The sequence below is a fragment of the Stenella coeruleoalba genome, assembly GCF_951394435.1.
Source record: "Stenella coeruleoalba genome assembly, chromosome: 3".
Lineage (NCBI taxonomy): Eukaryota > Metazoa > Chordata > Mammalia > Artiodactyla > Delphinidae > Stenella > Stenella coeruleoalba.
This window is the reverse complement of record NC_137148.1, coordinates 38,142,505-38,152,911: the sequence shown is the minus strand read 5'-3', so window position 1 is coordinate 38,152,911 and position 10,407 is coordinate 38,142,505.

The window sequence follows — 10,407 nt, the reverse complement described above, 5'->3', positions numbered from 1 at the left end:
TCAGGGCAATAAAGGATATTAAACAGATAACTATTCCTAGTCATGCTAAAAGTCTAATGGTATGTCTAATGGTATAAAATTTTTATAATGTATGTATAATGTTGATGAAATTCCTCATTAGATGAGAATACAGAGAAAAATACCATTTTATAGTCCAAGTCCATTTATATGCAATGCAGAATGTAGCAGTAGAGCTATCTGATAAATATATGTAATATTTAACGGTAAATATTATAATTTTCATAAAATATTTTTGCATTTACTCTCCTTGAAATTGGTAGTAGATATATAAGGTACAGATCCTACTGAATAGACAGTAATCAGTACCTCCATATACTACATACACGCATGCACGCGCACACACACACACACACACACACATGCACACACAGAACAATACATCTTTAGGACCAGTCTCTATTTGGAACTTTCGGAAATATAAATTTTAGAGAAAAATTTGGCTATCGCTGTCAAATAAGCAATAACTCCGAATGTAGAGATGTTAACCCAGTCAGGTACTAACTCTTAACGGAAATGTATGTAAAGTTGGTGGAATGGCTGAAGTTGTGGAAGAAAGCAAATTCACCCAAGGAGTTTCTTTAGTAACAGATTGGCAAGAGTCCATCTTCTCTTCTGCCTTTCTCTTGACGTTACTTACTTGTCTCCCCATCTATAAACTTGAGTTGATTAGAGAAGTGAAACTGAAAGACAGATGTCTAGAATTTCAGTTCCTTGAGGAGCAATGATATCTGATCTCACACTACTCCACTTCAAAGATAAATGGCTTTGTTAAAATAGGAAACATAGGTAATATAATGCCACTGATGGGTACGATCAGTTGTTTGAAAATACTCTAGAAATTGCAAAATACTGTAGCTTTTAAGATGAGATAGGAGAAAATTTTAAAAAAAAAGAACTTTGCTATGTATTTATAGTTATTTCTGATAATATTTTAAAGTAAAAATGTTTATTTAACTTTAAATATAAAACACTTTCTTTACGGTTTCTAAAGTTTAATTGTATTATATTGAAATAATCATTTTTATTGAGGTATAGTTGATGTATAACAGACTCATCTATTCAGGAAAATAATTAAATATTGAAATGTAAGGTACATTTATTATTTGTACATTATAATCCTTTAAAGACTAATCTACCAAGTAATCTTCATTAATAAATATGATGTGTGGAAGAATGGGTCACCTTTGAAATCAATACATGTAAATTATGAGTCCTCATCATACACTGAAAATGACATAGAAGGAAACATAGGGCAAACCTTAGTTCCTTCATGTGTCAGTCCTTCCTTACTCATCAGTAAGTTGAAGGAAGAGAGTAGGTATAATGTGCATGTGTCAAAAAGCAAAATAAAAACAGCTGAGTTACTTTTGAGCAGTATTTTCATTCACTTGGTAAGAACCAAATATATACTTATATATAAGCTATGAAATATGAATTGTGTAATTTCAGTGATTCTGCAAATGAGTTAAATGCTCTTATATTTACATCTAATCTGGTATTGCATAATCTAATGACGAACGGTGAAATTCTTTCGAATAATTAAAAACATTTTTTTTTCTTTACTTAGAACACCATTACATAGGAAATAAAAAAGACATAAGTCAAGGGAGAGAACACAGAAGAAAGTTAAAAACTTTATAGTTTAGTATTGGTAATGAAACGTCTTCCTGCTTTTTGAACAAGAGGCCCACATTTGCATTTTGCATTGGGTTCTGCAAATTATGGAGCTATCTCTGCCCAGTTTAATGAGGCCCTGGAGAGGATACCACAGTGGCACAGATGTCAGTGATTCCGTCTCGCAGGTGCTGCAGCAGGTACTTTGACCACCCTTCCTGGCTCCACTATTGTGGCAAATCTCTCCAGATTCTCTTTGAAAGCTTGCTGGGGCCAACTCACTCAGACTCACACCATTGCCCTGGCCTGCCCTGTTAACTTGCTTTGCCAACCATGGGGCCAGCATTTCTAAAATGTTTTTTTCACAGCATTGCCAAGACAATGGAGCTCTTTTCCTTTGCCTAAGGAGCCTGGCTGAGTCACAGATGGAGAATGTAATTCATCCCCTCAAAGTTCTGAAAGACACAAAGAACCTGCAGTACTTGCTCAGCACCTGGCTCCTCCATTGGACCCCGTGATCTGAATGAACCTGCTGGTTACTTTTCCGGCTGTCTCTGTGCCAAAGACTTTTCTGATGGCTCTATCTGTCCTTTTTATTTCTAATCCATGCAGAAGCTCATTATAGAAGCCATGAACTGAGATCTATGGTGTCTGGAGTCTAGAAAAGGAGGCTGAGAAACTGCAGTAGACTCTACTTTCTTACACAGACTTTTAAGACTAAGCCTAATCCATCTATATATTGTCTCAAATGCATCCCATCCCACTTTTTTTCAAGTGGAGGCTTTATCTTTTGTACTGATTTATTAGTATTCTTTTAATAGTAAGGGTATTAATGCTTTGTAGATGATACCCTGTACATATTTTCTCCCAATCTGTATTTCATTTTTCATCATGTAAATGTTTTCTTTTAAATTTTATGTAGTTAAAAATTTGTGACTTATTTTGATCTTATTGAATACTTTGGAATTCCTATAGTATTCTGCTGTTAAATATATATATTTTTGTTGTTGCTAGATACCCATAATTATACAAAGAAAGTTTCCTTCTATTCTTTGCTTACTGAAAGTTTTTGGGTTGTTATTATTTTAATAGAAAAATGGATGTTGACTTCTTATCAAATACCTTTTGAGATGTATAGAGATAACTATATAATTTTCTCCATTAACATAAAATAATAAATTACATGAGTAGTTCCCTAAGGCTGAATTATTCTTTCAAAATATACCCCATTTGACCTTGTGGTGTTATTGCTAAATTGCTATTTTGGTATTATTAGTGGTATTGATAAATATTCAGTGTTTACATTATTAGGTCTATATATTTCACAGCTGATAATTTTAGCGTATTAGGAATATTTTTGTTTTTCCCCCTCCTTTTGTTTTTCTCGTGTGTGTGTGTGTGTGTGTGTGTGTGTGTGTGTGTGTGTGTATCTGTTGCTATTTCCCTCCACCACTTATCAGTAGTAGCCTCTAAATACAATTTCCAACAAGGTCGATCACATAAGGTGAACTTAGACATCTCAATTATTTTCCTGGAAACAACGCTCCTGGAGACCCTCTTTTTCCTGTCTGAGCTGGTTGTACTCTGGGTCTGAAGCACAACGGTCATTCTAGGACTCCCCTTTTCCTTCATACTTTGAATTCTTTGTCTTTTTCTGGCTTGGATCTATTGTTTATGGCCCCCATCTTCCTCTTACTTGATTTGTTGCAGAGGCAGGGGGATGAGAGCCCTCAAAAAGTTACACTACTCTAATCTGAGCTGATGGTGCTCTGTGCCGGTGCTCATTTATCATCCTGGGATCTCCCTTCAATGTCATCCTGATGATTTCTGTTCTTGTATCTCCCCCTTTCATCTGATTTACTCTCTTGATTTTGAGGAGTTCCTTCTTCAGTAGCTTGCTGAGAAAAAGTATGCATGGGAGATAAATTTTTTGGGACAGTTCATACTTTAACATGTGTGTATTTCATTCTCAAATTTAATTGACTTTTCAACAGGGTACAGAATTCTAGGTGGTAAATGTTTTCCTTCAGAATTTTGGAGATATTTCTCTTCTGTTAAGAACATCAAAACTATTCTGTTTTCTGACCAGTTCCATATTCCTTCCCCCTTCTATGGAACCTATAGAATTTTCTCCTTTTCCACAGTGTTTTGAAATTTTACAGTGATGTGCCTTGGTGTGGGTCTATTTTCATTCATTTGACAAGGAATGTGGTGGCTCCCTTCAGCCTGCATTTCCTTCAGTTTTAATTTTTGAATTATTTCATTGTTGATTTCCTCCCTTCTGTTTTCTCTGTCCTATCTTTCTGTTATTTGGATGTTGAGCCTCCTGGACTAATCATTTAATATTATCTTTCTTCTCTTCTTACAGCTATCTTTGTCCTTCTGCTCCACTTGCTGTGGGATTTTTCTTAACTTTATTTTCCAAAACTTCTTTCATTTAGTCTATCATGTTTTAAAATCTGATCACCTTTTTCTTTCTTAAATGTTCATTTACATAATAACTTGCTCTCTTTTTCACAGATGTAAAATTGTCTCTTAATATGAGGGTTTTTATGATAGTTTTCTATTGATATTTTTTCCCTGTGTATATTTTTTACTTATAAATGATGTTTCTTCTGTTTTGGTTTCTTTTTCCATATTAAATCTTTTCCTTGGGTGTTTGGAAATCTTTAGGTGTTTATTTTGTTTAAGATTGTGGGATTAAAATTTTATTTTAATCACTGTGAGTGTATTGGACTTTTTTGACTTTAAACTTCACTTGAAGATTATCTTAAATAATATGTTTTGAGGGATCCTTGGGCTGGTCATATACACTTGAAAATATTCTTTCAATCTCCTCTCTGGAGAGTAAAGGTAATGGCCCATTAGTAAAGCTTCTCAGTGTTCAGCATACACTACGTGTGTGGACACTGACCCTCCTATCTTCAGTAAAGTACTATGTAGCCAATTATATGGGGGCAGAACCAAATTGTACAGTCACATTGAGCCCTGAGAAGAGCCCCACACTTGATTTGTCTATTGTAATTATCTTGAAATTAGTAATTTTTGAATAATGAACCCAGCAAGTTATGTATCCAGTCCTGGGTATCCACACCCTCAGGTCTGCAGATCTAAGGCCAAAAACCGTCAGTTTTATCTTCTCCAGTTCTCTTTAAGGGTGGAAGAAGGGCATTTGCCCAGCAACGTATAATTCAAGTGGGCATCTAGGGATCTAACTGTTTCTAAATTGGACTTCACAGAATTCTCTAGCACTGCCTTTCATCCTCCTTCTCCCTCCCTCAAAAAGTAGCTGTGCCTAAATCTAGCTTTCCATGGGCACCAAGGTCACAGACTGCTAGTAGCTGATTTTTCTCTGCCACTCCTACATGTGGCTAGCTACCCAAATCCAGAATGCCTGTTGATAAGTAATCTTTTATTCCTCCACCAAAAAGGTTGCTCTTTATTAACCGTGGGGTAGGGTCCTTCCTGTGAACGCTAACCCTCCCTCTGTGTCCAGTAGAGCACTCTGGCCCTAGAATACTTCTCTGTGTGATAAAGGGACATATTGGAGGACCTGTGCATTTCTTTCCTGTGATCATGCACTTTATGCTTTGCCAATAAAATTTGTTTCTTAACCCATTAGAGTGACTTGGTAGCGGCTTCAACAAAACACAGCTCCAAACGGATGCATTCGACACTGTGGGGGAGCAAAATTTGCCACCCCAAAATGTGTCTCTTTGGAATAAGGATTAATTTAGGCTGCTTATTTTTAAGAAACAGAGGACTCAGAAGTCTTTCTTTTTACCTCCCCCTTAACTGCAGAATGTATATAAAGGGCCTGTTGAATAGCGCTATCGCTAGAGATATTTGCAAAGAATATGGGCTAGGTGTGGTGGGCAGACTCAGCAAGGCCTGCAGATCAGAGTCCACTCTGTTTCCCATTGTGTCTGTTTGGCTCATAAACCGTTTATTTACCAAACATTTGCTTTTTCATCTCCATGTCAATTGCCTTCCTCCCCTTTGAAGTCCCAAACCAGTACCCCCAACAACCTCTTCTGTCTTTAGCTAAGGATGGTATTAAAGATGAGGGTTTTGGCCATTTTGGCTAAGTTACCTAGTTTTCCTGGGTCTCTCTCACGTATAGATGTTCTTAAAATTTTGTTTGATTTTCTCCTGTTAATCTATCTATCTCATGTCAATTTCATTCTTAGACCAGCCAGAAAAACCCAGAGAGGTAGAGAGAAATGTTTTTTTCCTCCCTGACACTACAAAACTAGAAAAAAATATAACTTTTGTGAAATCTACAATAATAATAGTAACAACAACAAACGTTCACATATTTTGTTTTATCATTTGCAATACTGCCAAAACTGTTTCTTTCACCTTTACGACACTGGCAGATACGTATTATTTTCCTATGTTATGGGAAAAGAAACTGAGGCTTGGAGTGGTTAAGTGATATTCCCAAATTTACAAAACGATTAAGTGGTATTGCTCAGTCTCCAAACTGCTGCCTCCAAATATCTTCTTAATCAGTGTGAACATGCAAGGCTGTCTCATCCACAGGCTGAGTTTTCTCCTTTTTTATATAGCATCTCCATTTTTGCTAATTTTTTCATTGAGGAAAGCTAATCTTCCTGTCTTTCCCTCTTAGTCAAGAGCTCCTTAAATAATACCTAAGTTTATTAACTAAACACTTTCCTTAGCAACCATTAATCTTCCAGAATAACTACAAAGCTGCTTTGTATCAGAACGCAAATCAGGGTTACAAATGATAGATCGATTGATTGATTTCTTATGCCACATCTTCAAAGACATTTATAGAGCACCTAACAGGTTGTAAAAACTAAGAATATGTTTTCTTGGCAACAGTTTAATGAAAAAAAAGAGGACATCATTACAAACGGCCAAATATCTAGTTGTTGAGATCGATCAGTTTTATTTAACTTGTCAATCTTATTTTTAAAAAATTTTAACAAAACAGTTAAAATGTTATGGGAAATAATATATTGGCTCTATTTTGAGATAAAACTCTCTGCATAAAGTCAAACATTTGGATAAAAATTGAGAATTTGAAAGCAGTTATAGTGGAAAATGTCCTTTCTCGCCATCCCCTCTTTTCACCCCTCACTCCTATTGTAAAGGTTGAAATAAAATTTTATGGATCAGGCTTGACATCTTTGATTTTGCTTTCTGTAAACTGCTTTATCTCTAAAATGTGAACATGAACGGGATCTCTTGAGAATCAGTCCAGCTATGAAATCTTCACTTCCATCAGTCTAAATAATCAGATAACTGGGTATAATCAGGTTATTTAATTTTCCTTTCTCATTCATATATTCGGTTAGCCCTCTTCCCCATAGTTTTAATTAGACATTGTCACTTCCTTGAGCTAGCAAGAAGTACGAGAAACAGTTAGGAATATTAAACAAATAATAAATGAATAATTCATTTAAATGAGTGGATTCTTTTATTGGCCCAAACGCAGAAGCAAAATGAAATTCTAAAATAAAAGATGACTGGATATGACAGGAAGATGAGTCATAACTGTTGTTTATAAATGCATCAAAAAAATCAAACATAAAAAGAGAAAGCAAAAAATACTAGAAGAAATCATAGATATTTTTATATTTTTCTTAAAATAATGAAGGCTTTTTCTAGCTATGACAAAAGCAGAAGTCATTTTTCTTTTTTTCTAAAGACTGGTTAATCTGACTGCATGATACATAATTTTTGGTGATAATGCCCAAGACAAAAGGCATACTGGGAAAAGTTACCACCAGAAGTGAAATAGACAGTGACAAGTGACCCAAGGAGGCTTGGTTTCTCCTGAGGCCTCTTACCTTGACCTGTAGATGGCCACCTTCTCTCTGTGTCCTCACATGACCTTTTCTCTGTATGCACATCCTTGGTGTCTCTTCTATAATCTTGGATTATGTCCAAGATTAGTCATATTAGATTCTGAGCCCACCCATATGACCTCATTTAACCTTAATCACCCCTTTAAAGGCCTATCTCCAAGTACACTCACATTCTAGGGTACTGGGGGGTTAGCGCTTCAACATATGAATTTTGGGGGAACACAATTCAGACCATAACACTTTGTGCCAAGTGATCATAGGGTATCAGGCTTTGGTCTTCCACTCTTCATCTTTATGTTGGGACGCCCAGAATCTCCTCAGTCACAATGCTGAGTGAGTCCCACAGCAAAAGGTCTGGATACCTTTAAGTCATTTCTAGACTAGGTGGCTAGCAATAACTTGTCTCTATACCAAAGGGACTGCAAAACACAAAATTATATTAGAATAAATCTCTACCAAGTATATCCTTAACTCAACTTCCTTTTAGCAGGACCCCCAAAACAGTCACAGCATGCCATCTGACATGTGGGAAAGTATGACGCAAGAGACGTTGGAGTAGAAATAAATGGTCATATTGAGTAGTTCCAGTTAAAACAGCTTACTTTAGCAAATTTTACAAAAAATCAGATGGAAAGTGAACATATTACTAGTTCCTGTCCCAGAGCCTTAGAATGCATCTGTACAAGTCATGGATCTGACTTCCCCTTCTAACAAGACTTGCCTATTTCTGGGGTTAGATGTAGTGTCTGCATTTGATATGAGTAGAAGGTATATTTAGTTGAAGGAGTATCTGCTTTTGTTCCAGAGAATAAGTATGAAGAAGGGTTGCCTGTCAACAGTGAATAGGACTGGAGAGAATATTTGACATATTCAGGACTTCTTATATTCTGAAAACGCTTCTGTATTTGGGGAAATTTTCACATTATGAATCCTACCTCCCCCCACTGAGATCAGAACTCAAATACTAGCCTCTCTTGCAGCTAGCACTCAGGCATGTGCCCTAGTCCTTCACACACCCAGGTGAATGAGACCAATTCAGAGATGAGCCTGGCGGCACTCCTGTTTATGCAGGGTAGCTCTCCCATTTGGCTGGTGCAGGTGGCAGCAGGAATTGCAGGAGCAAGTTCCTGACACACAGGCAGCATCAGTGATGGAGGCAGTAGTGGATGTGGGGCGCTGAGTCCCTGGCATTTCATGTTTGATGGAGGAGGCATCAGTGGTATCCATATCAGACCAGTATACTGTATGGTTCTTGGTGTTCCTGGAAGTTTATCCTTGAGTTTGTTTCTTCAACAACCCCAAGTAGGACCTAATAAACTTTAAGAGGTTATTTTTCTGGTTAAACTAGCCAGACTGGATTTTGTTGTTTGCAATGTTTGTACATCACATTTTAACATATAAAAAATACACATCCCGACTTACAACTTCTTATAAAGAAGTACAAATTGTAAATACATGCCATTTTTCAACTGTCAGATTGGCAAAGATCAAGGATTTGATTTCTTGGCATTAATATAGGGAAACAGGCCCTTTCACTGTTGGTGAGAATGTAAACTAATAATTTTGAAGAAAAACAATGGTACAGTATCTATCAAAGTTTAAAACACAAATATCTTTTGATGAGGAAATATTATTTCCATGATTATAGTCTACATGTATACCCTTGTATGAACCACTAAAGAAATGTACAATGATATTAATTTTTAAGCTGCTTGTAAATGGAAGTATTTAAAACAATATAAATGCAGTCAAGTGAGACCTGGTAAATACATAGTTGGACATTCACAGAATGGAATGATATTTAGCTGTTGAAAGGGGAAAGCTCTATACAGAGGAAATAGATATATTGTCAAAGTAGAAAAGTTAGGCACGGAAGGCCGCCATCCATGTGAAAAGGCATAGGCGTACAGAAATGTTTTGCATAGATTTGGAATATCCCTGAAGAAGGCAGCACAGATAACTATCATTTCCGGGGAGGGAGTCTGGGTGAGGGACATGCCAAGAGATGGTTACTTTTCAGAGAGCATCTGTAGATTTTGAGTTTCATTCTTTAATTCATCTCTGTGACAACTGTGTGCTGCTTGCTCTGGCACATGGGACATGAAGGTAAACCAGACACTGTTTCAGCATTTAGGGAGCTAAATGACATAACTACACAGATGATTATAGCATAATGCATTAAGAGCTGGGATAGGTGTGCACACAAGATGCTGTGGAAGCCAGAGAAGAAGCTCTTGAAGTGGCACAAAGAGAACTTTCTGGAAAAAAGGGCACGCAGAAATTGAAGTGAGAATTGGCAGTGGAGCTATAGGCAAAGCTATTCCAAGCATTAAAAAAAGAGAAAAGAAAAGAAAAAGAAAATAATCAGAGGTAAAGTCAGTGAGCACACAAAACAGTCAACTTTGGGGGAATTTAAGTATTTCAGGATGAGTATAGTTTGGGTGGGGGAAGATGTCAAAAGGTAAATTAAAGAATTATTTAAGGTCCTTAGATACTGGATATTATCCTCACAGAAAAGGTGAGTAACTAAAGCTAGGAGGTGGAAGGAGAATCCTGTGTGGAGACAGAATGGGAGTTCCAAGGCGAAGTGCAAGGCTTTTAATTTAAACTAAGGAAGTACTCGAACAGATAGGAATGCATTCAACTGCTATGAACCAAAAAAAGTGCTGTAACCAGTAGTTATTATTTGATACAGGTCTGGAGGGAGGCATCTCAGGGCTGGTACAGTAACTCAGAGATGTACCAAGGACCCAGGTTTCTTTCTTCTTTCTTCTCTGCTATTCTTGGAAAAGTTGCCTGGTCACCACATCATTGCAAAGTTGCCACCGCTGATACTGGTATCATGGTTATATTCAAGGCAGGAAGAAAGAGGCAAAGGGATGGGACAAAAAGCCTTCTCTACTTAAAGCTTTTCTCTCTTTGATGAGGGAAG